The sequence below is a fragment of the Triticum urartu genome, chromosome 7A (assembly GCF_056163025.1).
Source record: "Triticum urartu cultivar PI428250 chromosome 7A, HENAU_Tu73, whole genome shotgun sequence".
Classification (NCBI taxonomy): domain Eukaryota; kingdom Viridiplantae; phylum Streptophyta; class Magnoliopsida; order Poales; family Poaceae; genus Triticum; species Triticum urartu.
The window spans coordinates 734,211,384-734,222,696 of record NC_141879.1 but is presented as its reverse complement, the minus strand read 5'-3'; positions in this window follow the sequence as shown (position 1 = coordinate 734,222,696).

Genomic DNA, 11,313 nt, shown 5'->3' with positions numbered 1-11,313 from the left:
TATTTTAAGGGTTCGTTCAAGCACTTACTGAAAATGCCACGTCGAAGCCGCTTATTCTCCTTCACGGAGTCCGCAAGCTGGGCTCGAACATCTTTCAGTTCTACGCTCAGCTTGGTATTGGCGTCTTGGAGATTGTTTTTCTCCCGCATGACCTTAGTCAGCACGCGTTCGCCAGCCTTTAGCTGTCGTACGACATGCTGGTCCTCCGGATTCTCTCCGGAGTCATCTGCAATATCTATTGTTAGATCTGCAGCCATGCCGCACACTATATGGTACCTATCATTCTTTGAAACAAATTTTACCAGCTGGGGACTTTTCAGGTTCCTTCAATGTGGCAATGGCGGCCCGAAGTTGGGTCTTGCATTCCTCCAGCTCCTGTGACAGTCAAGTATTCTTCTCTGTAAGAACCTGCACAATAAATGATCCTTAAATCAGTTGAGCCAACTGTTTCAAGTCTCAGGGGCTACTGATATATATATACTCATCAAATTTTCTTACTCGTACATCCTTTACATACTGGTCCGTGGCTCTGGCTAGACCATTTTAAGCTACATTGATGTACGCATCTCCCGAGTTGAATGCATCAAATGCCTCTCGGGAGAAACAAGCGTCACGAAGTACGACTCGGCGACGCCTGTGATTCATGGCGCTCTCCACTTCGGAATTTGTAGCGGTTATCTTATCCGCATCCTCTGTAGAAGGAGCATCCGGCGTGTACCTCGTGTTAGCTTCTGCCTCTGTGTCCGGCCGTGGAGCCCGACTGGTGGAGGCGTGATCGGCGACCTCTCCGGATATTGTCCGGCGAGCGTTCTTCCTTCTAGGAAACACAGGTGTTATTTTGTTTTTAAAGATGACAACCACAGAGTGAGGTGTTGCATCATACCTCTGCGCCGGCGTCTCCGTCCGAACCGTCTTCCTTTTTAGCCTGTCCGGCTTTGAAACCCCTTGTTGGCGAGTCGCCGCGGGCTCGGCATGGCGTCTCGAGGGCCTTCCCTATAAAAACACCGTTTGTATACGGTAGGTGAAGTGCATAAAAGGAAATCCTTTTCAAAGGTTGGGACTCCGGTCTCATTTACCTGCGAGGCTGGGAGTAGCCCAGGGTAGTCAGCTATAATGGCCACCATGGCGTCATCACAGCTTAGCTGATAGAAAATCCTATCAATCAGCTCCACGAATATGTCCGGATCCTGTTTCGGGCCGGGGTCGAGGACCCGCTCAGGATCCTCCGGTTGTGGAGGTGGGCTATTGATCTCCCCTACCTCCTTACGCAGTTCCTGCGATGAAACGGCAAGGTAAATATTTATCAAGAAAACAAGGGTAGGATGGAAGTAAAAAGAGCGGAAGCTCACCCAGCTTCGAGGGTTGTTCATGGAGAATCCATCCCGTGGCTTGATGCGGAGAAACTCCTCTTCTTCCCCTTATACAGATCGGATAGAATTTTTGCTAGAACAGCAACTGAGTCTGATCCCTTGCGCCCGCAACGAGTGGCATCATCTTCCCCGTTGAAGTGCCACATGGGGTGGCCTTGATATTGAAGTGGTTGCACCCCCCGCATAATGCATATTGCCATAACCTCGGTTATGGTCAGTCCTGATTTGGCCAGCAACTTTATCCGGCCCATCAGATAAAATACGTCTCTATCATCTTCCTCCTGTGGGCTCCATGGGCGCCAGCTTAGGCGTTTCTTCAAAGGGGCGTTGTCGAACTCAGGAAGACCAATCCAGATAGGATCCGGGAGAGGAACATCCTCCATATAAAACCACTCTGAAGGCCAGTCCTTGGACGTCTTCTTCGAGGTACCGAATAGGTATCCGGTCCCGGTGATGCGCCATACTTCGGCTCCGCCCACTTGATATATTGATCCCCTCTGTGTACGGGGCACAAGGCAGAACAACTTCTTCCACAGCGCGAAATGAGCTTCGCAACCCAAAAATAGCTCGCAAAGGGCTACGTAACCAGCAATGTGCAGTATGGAGGCAGGGGTGAGGTTGTGCAACTGGAGGCCGTAGAACTCCAGGAGCCCTCGGAGAAATGGATGGATTGGAAATCCGAGTCCCATTAACAAATAAGGGACAAGGCATACCGCTCTCCCTTAGAGGGGTTGGGAAAGCTCTCCGCTTGCTCCCCGCCATTATAGGTGGCGAGCCCGGCTCGAACCGGGACCATATACGCTGGAGGGAGGAATCCCTGGGTCTGTAGCTTCACTAATTGGCTGTGCGGGACGGAACACTTCTCCCAGTCTCTAGGCTTTGGGCTGCGGGAGCGAGAGGAGGAGTTGCGCCGGCCGGCCATGTTGGGATGGATTTTTTCGGGCGCGCTTCGATGAATGCTCGCTGAGGGAGGATGTTGTGGTTTGGATCTGAGGATCCTCGTCTCTTTGATAGACAGTTCATTCACATAGATGGGGTGGTAAATGTAAAAACACCCTGGCTCCTCACATTCGCTTGACACGTGGAAGATGGCCATTATTGGACGCAGAAGCCAAGAAGCGCAACATTTATGAGAAGTCGGACACTATTTAACATGTACTCAGAGTTTGAAGAAGAACCTGCCTTGCAATGCGAAGACAATCTGCGCGCCGGACTCGTCGTCATTGAAGCCTGGTTCAGGGGCTACTGAGGGAGTCCTGGATTAGGGGGTATCCGGACGGCCGGACTATATCCTTTGGCCGGACTGTCGGACTATGAAGATACAAGATTGAAGACTTCGTCCCGTGTCCGGATGGGACTCTCCTTGGCGTGGAAGGCAAGCTTGGCAATTCGGATATGTAGATCTCCTTCCTTGTAACCGACTCTATGTAACCCTAGCCCCCTCTGGTGTCTATATAAACCGGAGGGTTTAGTCCGTAGAGAGGACACACAATCATTGAAGGAAATATGCCCTAGAGGCAATAATAAAGTTATTATTTATTTCCTTATATCATGATAAATGTTTATTATTCATGCTAGAATTGTATTAACCGGAAACATAATACATGTGTGAATACATAGACAAACAGAGTGTCACTAGTATGCCTCTACTTGACTAGCTCGTTAATCAAAGATGGTTATGTTTCCTAACCATGGACAAAGAGTTGTTATTTGATTAACGGGATCACATCATTAGGTGAATGATCTGATTGACATGACCCATTCCATTAGCTTAGCACCCGATCGTTTAGTATGTTGCTATTGCTTTCTTCATGACTTATACATGTTCCTATGACTATGAGATTATGCAACTCCCGTTTGCCGGAGGAACACTTTGTGTGCTACCAAACATCACAACGTAACTGGGTGATTATAAAGGTGCTCTACAGGTGTCTCCAAAGGTACATGTTGGGTTGGCGTATTTCGAGATTAGGATTTGTCACTCCGATTGTCGGAGAGGTATCTCTGGGCCCTCTCGGTAATGCACATCACATAAAGCCTTGCAAGCATTGCAACTAATGAGTTAGTTGTGAGATGATGTATTACGGAACGATTAAAGAGACTTGCCGGTAACGAGATTGAACTAGGTATTGAGATACCGACGATCGAATCTCGGGCAAGTAACATACCGATGACAAAGGGAACAAAGTATGTTGTTATGCGGTCTGACCGATAAAGATCTTCGTAGAATATGTAGGAGCCAATATGAGCATCCAGGTTCCGCTATTGGTTATTGACGGGAGACATGTCTCGGTCATGTCTACATTGTTCTCGAACCGTAGGGTCCGCACGCTTAAGGTTTCGATGACAGTTATATTATGAGTTTATGAGTTTTGATGTACCGAAGGAGTTCGGAGTCCCGGATGAGATCGGGGACATGACGAGGAGTCTCGAAATGGTCGAGGCGTAAAGATCGATATATTGGACGACTATATTCGGACATCGGAAAGGTTCCGAGTGATTCGGGTATTTTTCGAAGTACCGGAGAGTTACGGGAATTCGCCGGGGAGTATATGGGCCTTATTGGGCCATACGGGAATAGAGGAGAGAGGCCAAAAGGAAGGAGGCCTGCGCCCCCCCTCTGGTCCGAATTGGACAAGGGGCGCAGCCCCCTTTTCCTTTTTCCTCTCCCCCTCTTTCCCCTTCTCCTACTCCAACAAGGAAGGAAGGAGTCCTACTCCCAGTGGGAGTAGGACTCCCCTTGGCGCGCCCTCCTTGGCCGGCCGCCCCCTCCCCTTGGCTCCTTTATATACGGGGACAAGGGGGCACCCTAGGACACACAAGTTGATCTTCGTGATCGTTCCTTAGCCGTGTGCGATGCCCCCCTCCACCATATTCCACCTCGGTCATATTGTAGCGGTGCTTAGGCGAAGCCCTGCGATGGTAGAACATCAAGATCGTCACCACGCCGTCGTGCTGACGGAACTCCTCCCCGACGCTTTGCTGGATCGGAACCCGGGGATCGTCATCGAGCTGAACGTGTGCCAAGAACTCGGAGGTGCCGGAGTAACGGTGCTTGGATCGGTCGGATCGTGAAGACGTACGACTACATCAACCGCGTTGTCACAACGCTTCCACTGTCGGTCTACAAGGGTACGTAGATCACACTCTCCCCTCTCGTTGCTATGCATCACCATGATCTTGCGTGTGCGTAGGAAATTTTTTGAAATTACTACGTTCCCCAACAGTGGCATCCGAGCCTAGGTTTTATATGTTGATGTTATATGCACGAGTAGAACACAAGTGAGTTGTGGGCGATATAAGTCATACTGCTTACCAGCATGTCATACTTTGGTTCGGCGGTATTGTTGGACGAAGCGGCCCGGACCGACATTACGCGTACGCTTACGCGAGACCGGTTCTTCCGACGTGCTTTGCACATAGGTGGCTTGCGGGTGACAGTTTCTCCAACTTTAGTTGAACCGAGTGTGACTACGCCCGGTCCTTGCGAAGGTTAAAACAGCACCAACTTGACAAACTATCATTGTGGTTTTGATGCGTAGGTAAGATTGGTTCTTGCTTAAGCCCGTAGCAGCCACGTAAAACTTGCAACAACAAAGTAGAGGACGTCTAACTTGTTTTTGCAGGGCATGTTGTGATGTGATATGGTCAAAACATGATACTAAATTTTATTGTATGAGATGATCATGTTTTGTAACCGAGTTATCGGCAACTGGCAGGAGCCATATGGTTGTCGCTTTATTGTATGCAATGCAATCGCGCTGTAATGCTTTACTTTATCACTAAGCGGTAGCGATAGTCGTGGAAGCATAAGATTGGCGAGATGACAACGATGCTATGATGGAGATCAAGGTGTCGTGCCGGTGACGATGGTGATCATGACGGTGCTTCAAAGATGGAGATCACAAGCACAAGATGATGATGGCCATATCATATCACTTATATTGATTGCATGTGATGTTTATCTTTTATGCATCTTATCTTGCTTTGATTGACGGTAGCATTTTAAGATGATCTCTCACTAATTATCAAGAAGTGTTCTCCCTGAGTATGCACCGTTGCGAAAGTTCTTCGTGCTGAGACACCACGTGATGATCGGGTGTGATAGGCTCTACGTTCAAATACAACGGGTGCAAAACAGTTGCACACGCGGAATACTCAGGTTATACTTGACGAGCCAAGCATATACAGATATGGTCTCGAAACGAGGAGACCGAAAGATCGAGCGTGAATTATATAGTAGATATGATCAACATAGTGATGTTCACCATTGAAACTACTCCATCTCACGTGATGATCGGACATGGTTTAGTTGATTTGGATCATGTGATCACTTAGAGGATTAGAGGGATGTCTATCTAAGTGGGAGTTCTTAAGTAATATGATTAATTGAACTTAAATTTATCATGAACTTAGTCCTAGTAGTATTTTGCAAATTATGTTGTAGATCAATAGCTCGCGTTGTTGCTTCCCTGTGTTTATTTTTGATATGTTCCTAGAGAAAATTGTGTTGAAAGATGTTAGTAGCAATGATGCGGATTGGATCCGTGATCTGAGGTTTATCCTCATTGCTGCACAGAAGAATTATGTCCTTGATGCACCGCTAGGTGACGGACCTATTGCAGGAGCAGATGCAGACGTTATGAACGTTTGGCTAGCTCAATATGATGACTACTTGATAGTTTAGTGCACCATGCTTAATGGCTTAGAATCGGGACTTCAAAGACGTTTTGAACGTCATGGAGCATATGAGATGTTCCAGGAGTTGAAGTTAATATTTCAAGCAAATACCCAAGTTGATAGATATGAAGTCTCCAACAAGTTCTATAGCTAAAAGATGGAGGAGAATCGCTCAACTAGTGAGCATGTGCCCAGATTGTCTGAGTACTACAATCGCTTGAATCAAGTGGGAGTTAATCTTCCAGATAAGATAGTGATTGACAGAATTCTCTAGTCACCATCACCAAGTTAGTAGAACTTCGTGATGAACTATGATATGCAAGGGATAACGGAAACGATTCCCAAGCTCTTTGTAATGCGGAAATTGACGAAGGTAGAAATCGAGAAAAACATCAAGTGTTGATGGTAGACAAGACCACTAGTTTTAAGAAAAGGGCAGAGGGAAGAAGGGGAACTTCAAGAAGAACAGCAAGCAAGTTGCTGCTCAAGTGAAGAAGCCCAAGTCTGGTCCTAAGCCTGAGACTAAGTGCTTCTACTGCAAAGGGACTGGTCACTGGAAGCGGAACTACCCCAAGTGATTGGCGGATAAGAAGGATGACAAAGTGAACATAAGTATATTTGATATACATGTTATTGATGTGTACTTTACTAGTGTTTATAGCAACCCTCAGTATTTGATACTAGTTCAGTTGCTAAGATTAGTAACTCGAAACGGGAGTTGCAGAATAAACAGAGACTAGTTAAGGGTGAAGTGACGATGTGTGTTGGAAGTGGTTCCAAGATTGATATGATCATCATCGCACACTCCCTATACTTTCGGGATTAATGTTGAACCTGAATAAGTGTTATTTGGTGTTTGCGTTAAGCATGAATATGATTTGATCATGTTTATTGTAATACGGTTATTCATTTAAGTAAGAGAATAAATTGTTGTTCTGTTTACATGAATAAAACCTTATATGGTTACACACCCAATGAAAATAGTTCGTTGGATCTCGATCGTAGTGATACACATAATCATAATATTGAAACCAAAAGATGCAAAGTTAATAATGATAGTGCAACTTATTTGTAGCACTGCCGTTTAGGTCATATTGGTGTAAAGCGCATGAAGAAACTCCATGTTGATGGGATTTTGGAATCACTTGATTATGAATCACTTGATGCTTGCGAACCATGCCTCATGGGTAAGATGACTAAGACTCCGTTCTCCGGAGCAAGCAACTGACTTATTGGAAATAATACATACTGATGTATGCGGTCCGATGAGTGTTAAGGCTCACGACAAGTATCGTTATTTTCTGAACTTCACAGATGATTTGAGAAGATATGGGTATATCTACTTGATGAAACATAAGTCTGAAACATTTGAAAAGTTCAAAGAATTTCAGAGTGAAGTGGAAAATCATCGTGACAAGAAAATAAAGTTTCTACGATCTGATCGCGGAGACAAATATTTGAGTTACGAGTTTGGTCTTCAATTAAAACAATGTGGAATAGTTTCACAAACTCATGCCACATGGAACACCACAGCATAATGGTGTGTCCGAACGTCATAACCGTACTTTATTGGATATAGTGCAATCTATGATGTCCCTTACCGATCTACCACTATTGTTTTGGGGTTATGCATTAGAGACAGTTGCATTCACGTTAAAAGGGCACCATCTAAATCTGTTGAGATGACACCGTATGAACTGTGGTTTGGCAAGAAACCAAAGTTGTCGTTTCTTAAAGTTTGGGGTTGCAATGCTTATGTGAAAAAGTTTCATCCTGATAAGCTCAAACCCAAATCGGAAAGGTGTGTCTTCATAGGATACCCAAAAAGTTACTGTTGGGTACACCTTCTATCACAGATCCAAAGGCAAGACATTCGTTGCTAAGAATGGATCATTTCTAGAGAAGGAGGTTCTCTCGAAAGAAGTGAGTGGGAGGAAAGTAGAACTTGATAAGGTAATTGTACCTTCTCCCTTATTGGAAAGTAGTTCATCACAGAAATCTGTTCCTGTGACTACTACACCAATTAGTGAGGAAGCTAATGATGATGATCATGTAACTTCAGATCAAGTTACTACCGAATCTCGTAGGTAAACCAGAGTGAGATCTGCACCAGAGTGGTACGGTAATCCTGTTCTGGAGGTCATGCTACTTGACCATGACGAACCTACGAACTATGAAGAAGCGATGGTGAGCCCAGATTCCGCAAAATGGCTTGAGGCCATGAAATCTGAGATGGGATCCATGTATGAGAACAAAGTATGGACTTTGGTTGACTTGCCGGATGATCGGCAAGCAATTGAGAATAAATGAATCTTCAAGAGGAAGACGGACGCTGATGGTAGTGTTACTATCTACAAAGCTAGAATTATTGCAAAAGGTTTTCGACAAGTTCAAGGTGTTGACTACGATGAGAGTTTCTCACTCGTATCTATGCTTAAGTCTGTCCGAATCATGTTAGCAATTGCCGCATTTTATGAAATCTGGCAAATGGATAAACAAAACTGCATTCTTTAATAGATTTATTAAAGAAGAGTTGTATATGATACAACCAGAAGGTTTTGTCAATCCTAAAGGTGCTAACAAAATATGCAAGCTCCAGCAATCCATCTATGGACTGGTGCAAGCATCTCGGAGTTGGAATATACGCTTTGATAAGTTGATCAAAGCATATAGTTTTATACAGACTTGCGATGAAGCCTGTATTTACAAGAAAGTGAGTGGGAGCACTACAACATTTCTGATAAGTATATGTGAATGACATATCGTTGATCGGAAATAATGTAGAATTATTCTGCAAAGCATAAAGGAGTGTTTGAAAGGAATTTTCCAAAGAAAGACCTCGGTGAAGCTGCTGACATATTGAACATCAAGATCTATAGAGATAGATCAAGATGCTTGATAAGTTTTTTTTCAATGAGTACATACCTTAACAAGATTTTGAAGTAGTTCAAAATAGAACAGTCAAAGAAAGAGTTCTTGTCTGTGTTACAAGGTGTGAAATTGAGTAATACTCAAAACCCGACCACGACAGAAGATAGAAAGAGAATGAAAGTCATTCCCTATGCCTCAGCTATAGGTTCTATAAAGTATGCCATGCTATGTACCAGATCTATTGTATACCCTACACTGATTTTGGCAAGGTAGTACAATAGTGATCTAGGAGTAGATCACTGGACAGCGGTCAAAATTATCCTTAGTGGAATAAGGATATGTTTCTCGATTATGGAGGTGACAAAAAGGTTCATCGTAAAGGGTTACGTCAATGCAAGTTTTGACACTAATCCAGATGACTCTAAGTCTCAATCTGGATACATATTTGAAAGTGGGAGCAATTAGCTAGAGTAGCTCTGTGCAGAGCATTGTTGACATAGAAATTTGCAAAATACATATGGATCTGAATGTGGTAGACCCGTTGACTAAACTTCTCTCACAAGCAAAACATGATCACACCTTAGTACTCTTTGGGTGTTAATCGCATAGTGATGTGAACTAGATTACTGAATCTAGTAAACCCTTTGGGTGTTGGTCACATGAAGATGTGAACTAATCACATAAAGATGTGAACTATTAGTGTTAAATCATATGGTGATGTGAACTAGATTAATGACTCTAGTGCAAGTGGGAGACTGAAGGAAATATGCCCTAGAGGCAATAATAAAGTTATTATTTATTTCCTTATATCATGATAAATGTTTATTATTCATGCTAGAATTGTATTAACCGGAAACATAATACATGTGTGAATACATAGACAAACAGAGTGTCACTAGTATGCCTCTACTTGACTAGCTCGTTAATCAAAGATTGTTATGTTTCCTAACCATGGACAAAGAATTGTTATTTGATTAACGGGATCACATCATTAGGTGAATGATCTGATTGACATGACCCATTTCATTAGCTTAGCACCCGATCGTTTAGTATGTTGCTATTGCTTTCTTCATGACTTATACATGTTCCTATGACTATGAGATTATGCAACTCCCGTTTGCCGGAGGAACACTTTGTGTGCTACCAAACGTCACAACGTAACTGGGTGATTATAAAGGTGCTCTACAGGTGTCTCCAAAGGTACATGTTGGGTTGGCGTATTTCGAGATTAGGATTTGTCACTCCGATTGTCGAAGAGGTATCTCTGGGCCCTCTCGGTAATGCACATCACATAAAGCCTTGCAAGCATTGCAACTAATGAGTTAGTTGTGAGATGATGTATTACGGAATGAGTAAAGAGACTTGCCGGTAACGAGATTGAACTAGGTATTGAGATACCGACGATCGAATCTCGGGCAAGCAACATACCGATGACAAAGGCAACAACGTATGTTGTTATGCGGTCTGACCGATAAAGATCTTCGTAGAATATGTAGGAGCCAATATGAGCATCCAGGTTCCGCTATTGGTTATTGACCGGAGACATGTCTCGGTCATGTCTACATTGTTCTCGAACCGTAGGGTCCGCATGCTTAAGGTTTCGATGACAGTTATATTATGAGTTTATGAGTTTTGATGTACCGAAGGAGTTCGGAGTCCCGGATGAGATCGAGGACATGACGAGGAGTCTCGAAATGGTCGAGACATAAAGATCGATATATTGGACGACTATATTCGGACATCGGAAAGGTTCCGAGTGATTCGGGTATTTTTCGGAGTAACGGAGAGTTACGGGAATTCGCCGGGGAGTATATGGGCTTTATTGGGCCATACGGGAATAGAGGAGAGAGGCCAAAAGGAAGGAGGCCTGCGCCCCCCCTCTGGTCCGAATTGGACAAGGGGCGCAGCCCCCTTTTCCTTTTTCCTCTCCCCCTCTTTCCCCTTCTCCTACTCCAACAAGGAAGGAAGGAGTCCTACTCCCAGTGGGAGTAGGACTCCCCTTGGCGCGCCCTCCTTGGCCGGCCGCCCCCTCCCCTTGGCTCCTTTATATACGGGGGCAAGGGGGCACCCTAGGACACACAAGTTGATCTTCGTGATCGTTCCTTAGCCGTGCGCGGTGCCCCCCTCCACCATATTCCACCTCGGTCATATTGTAGCGGTGCTTAGGCTTCGCCCTGCGACGGTAGAACATCAAGATCGTCACCACGCCGTCGTGCTGACGGAACTCCTCCCCGACGCTTTGCTGGATCGGAGCCTGGGGATCGTCATCGAGCTGAACGTGTGCCAAGAACTCGTAGGTGCCGGAGTAACGGTGCTTGGATTGGTCGGATCGTGAAGACGTACGGCTACATCAACCGCGCTGTCACAACGCTTCCGTTGTCGGTCTACAAGG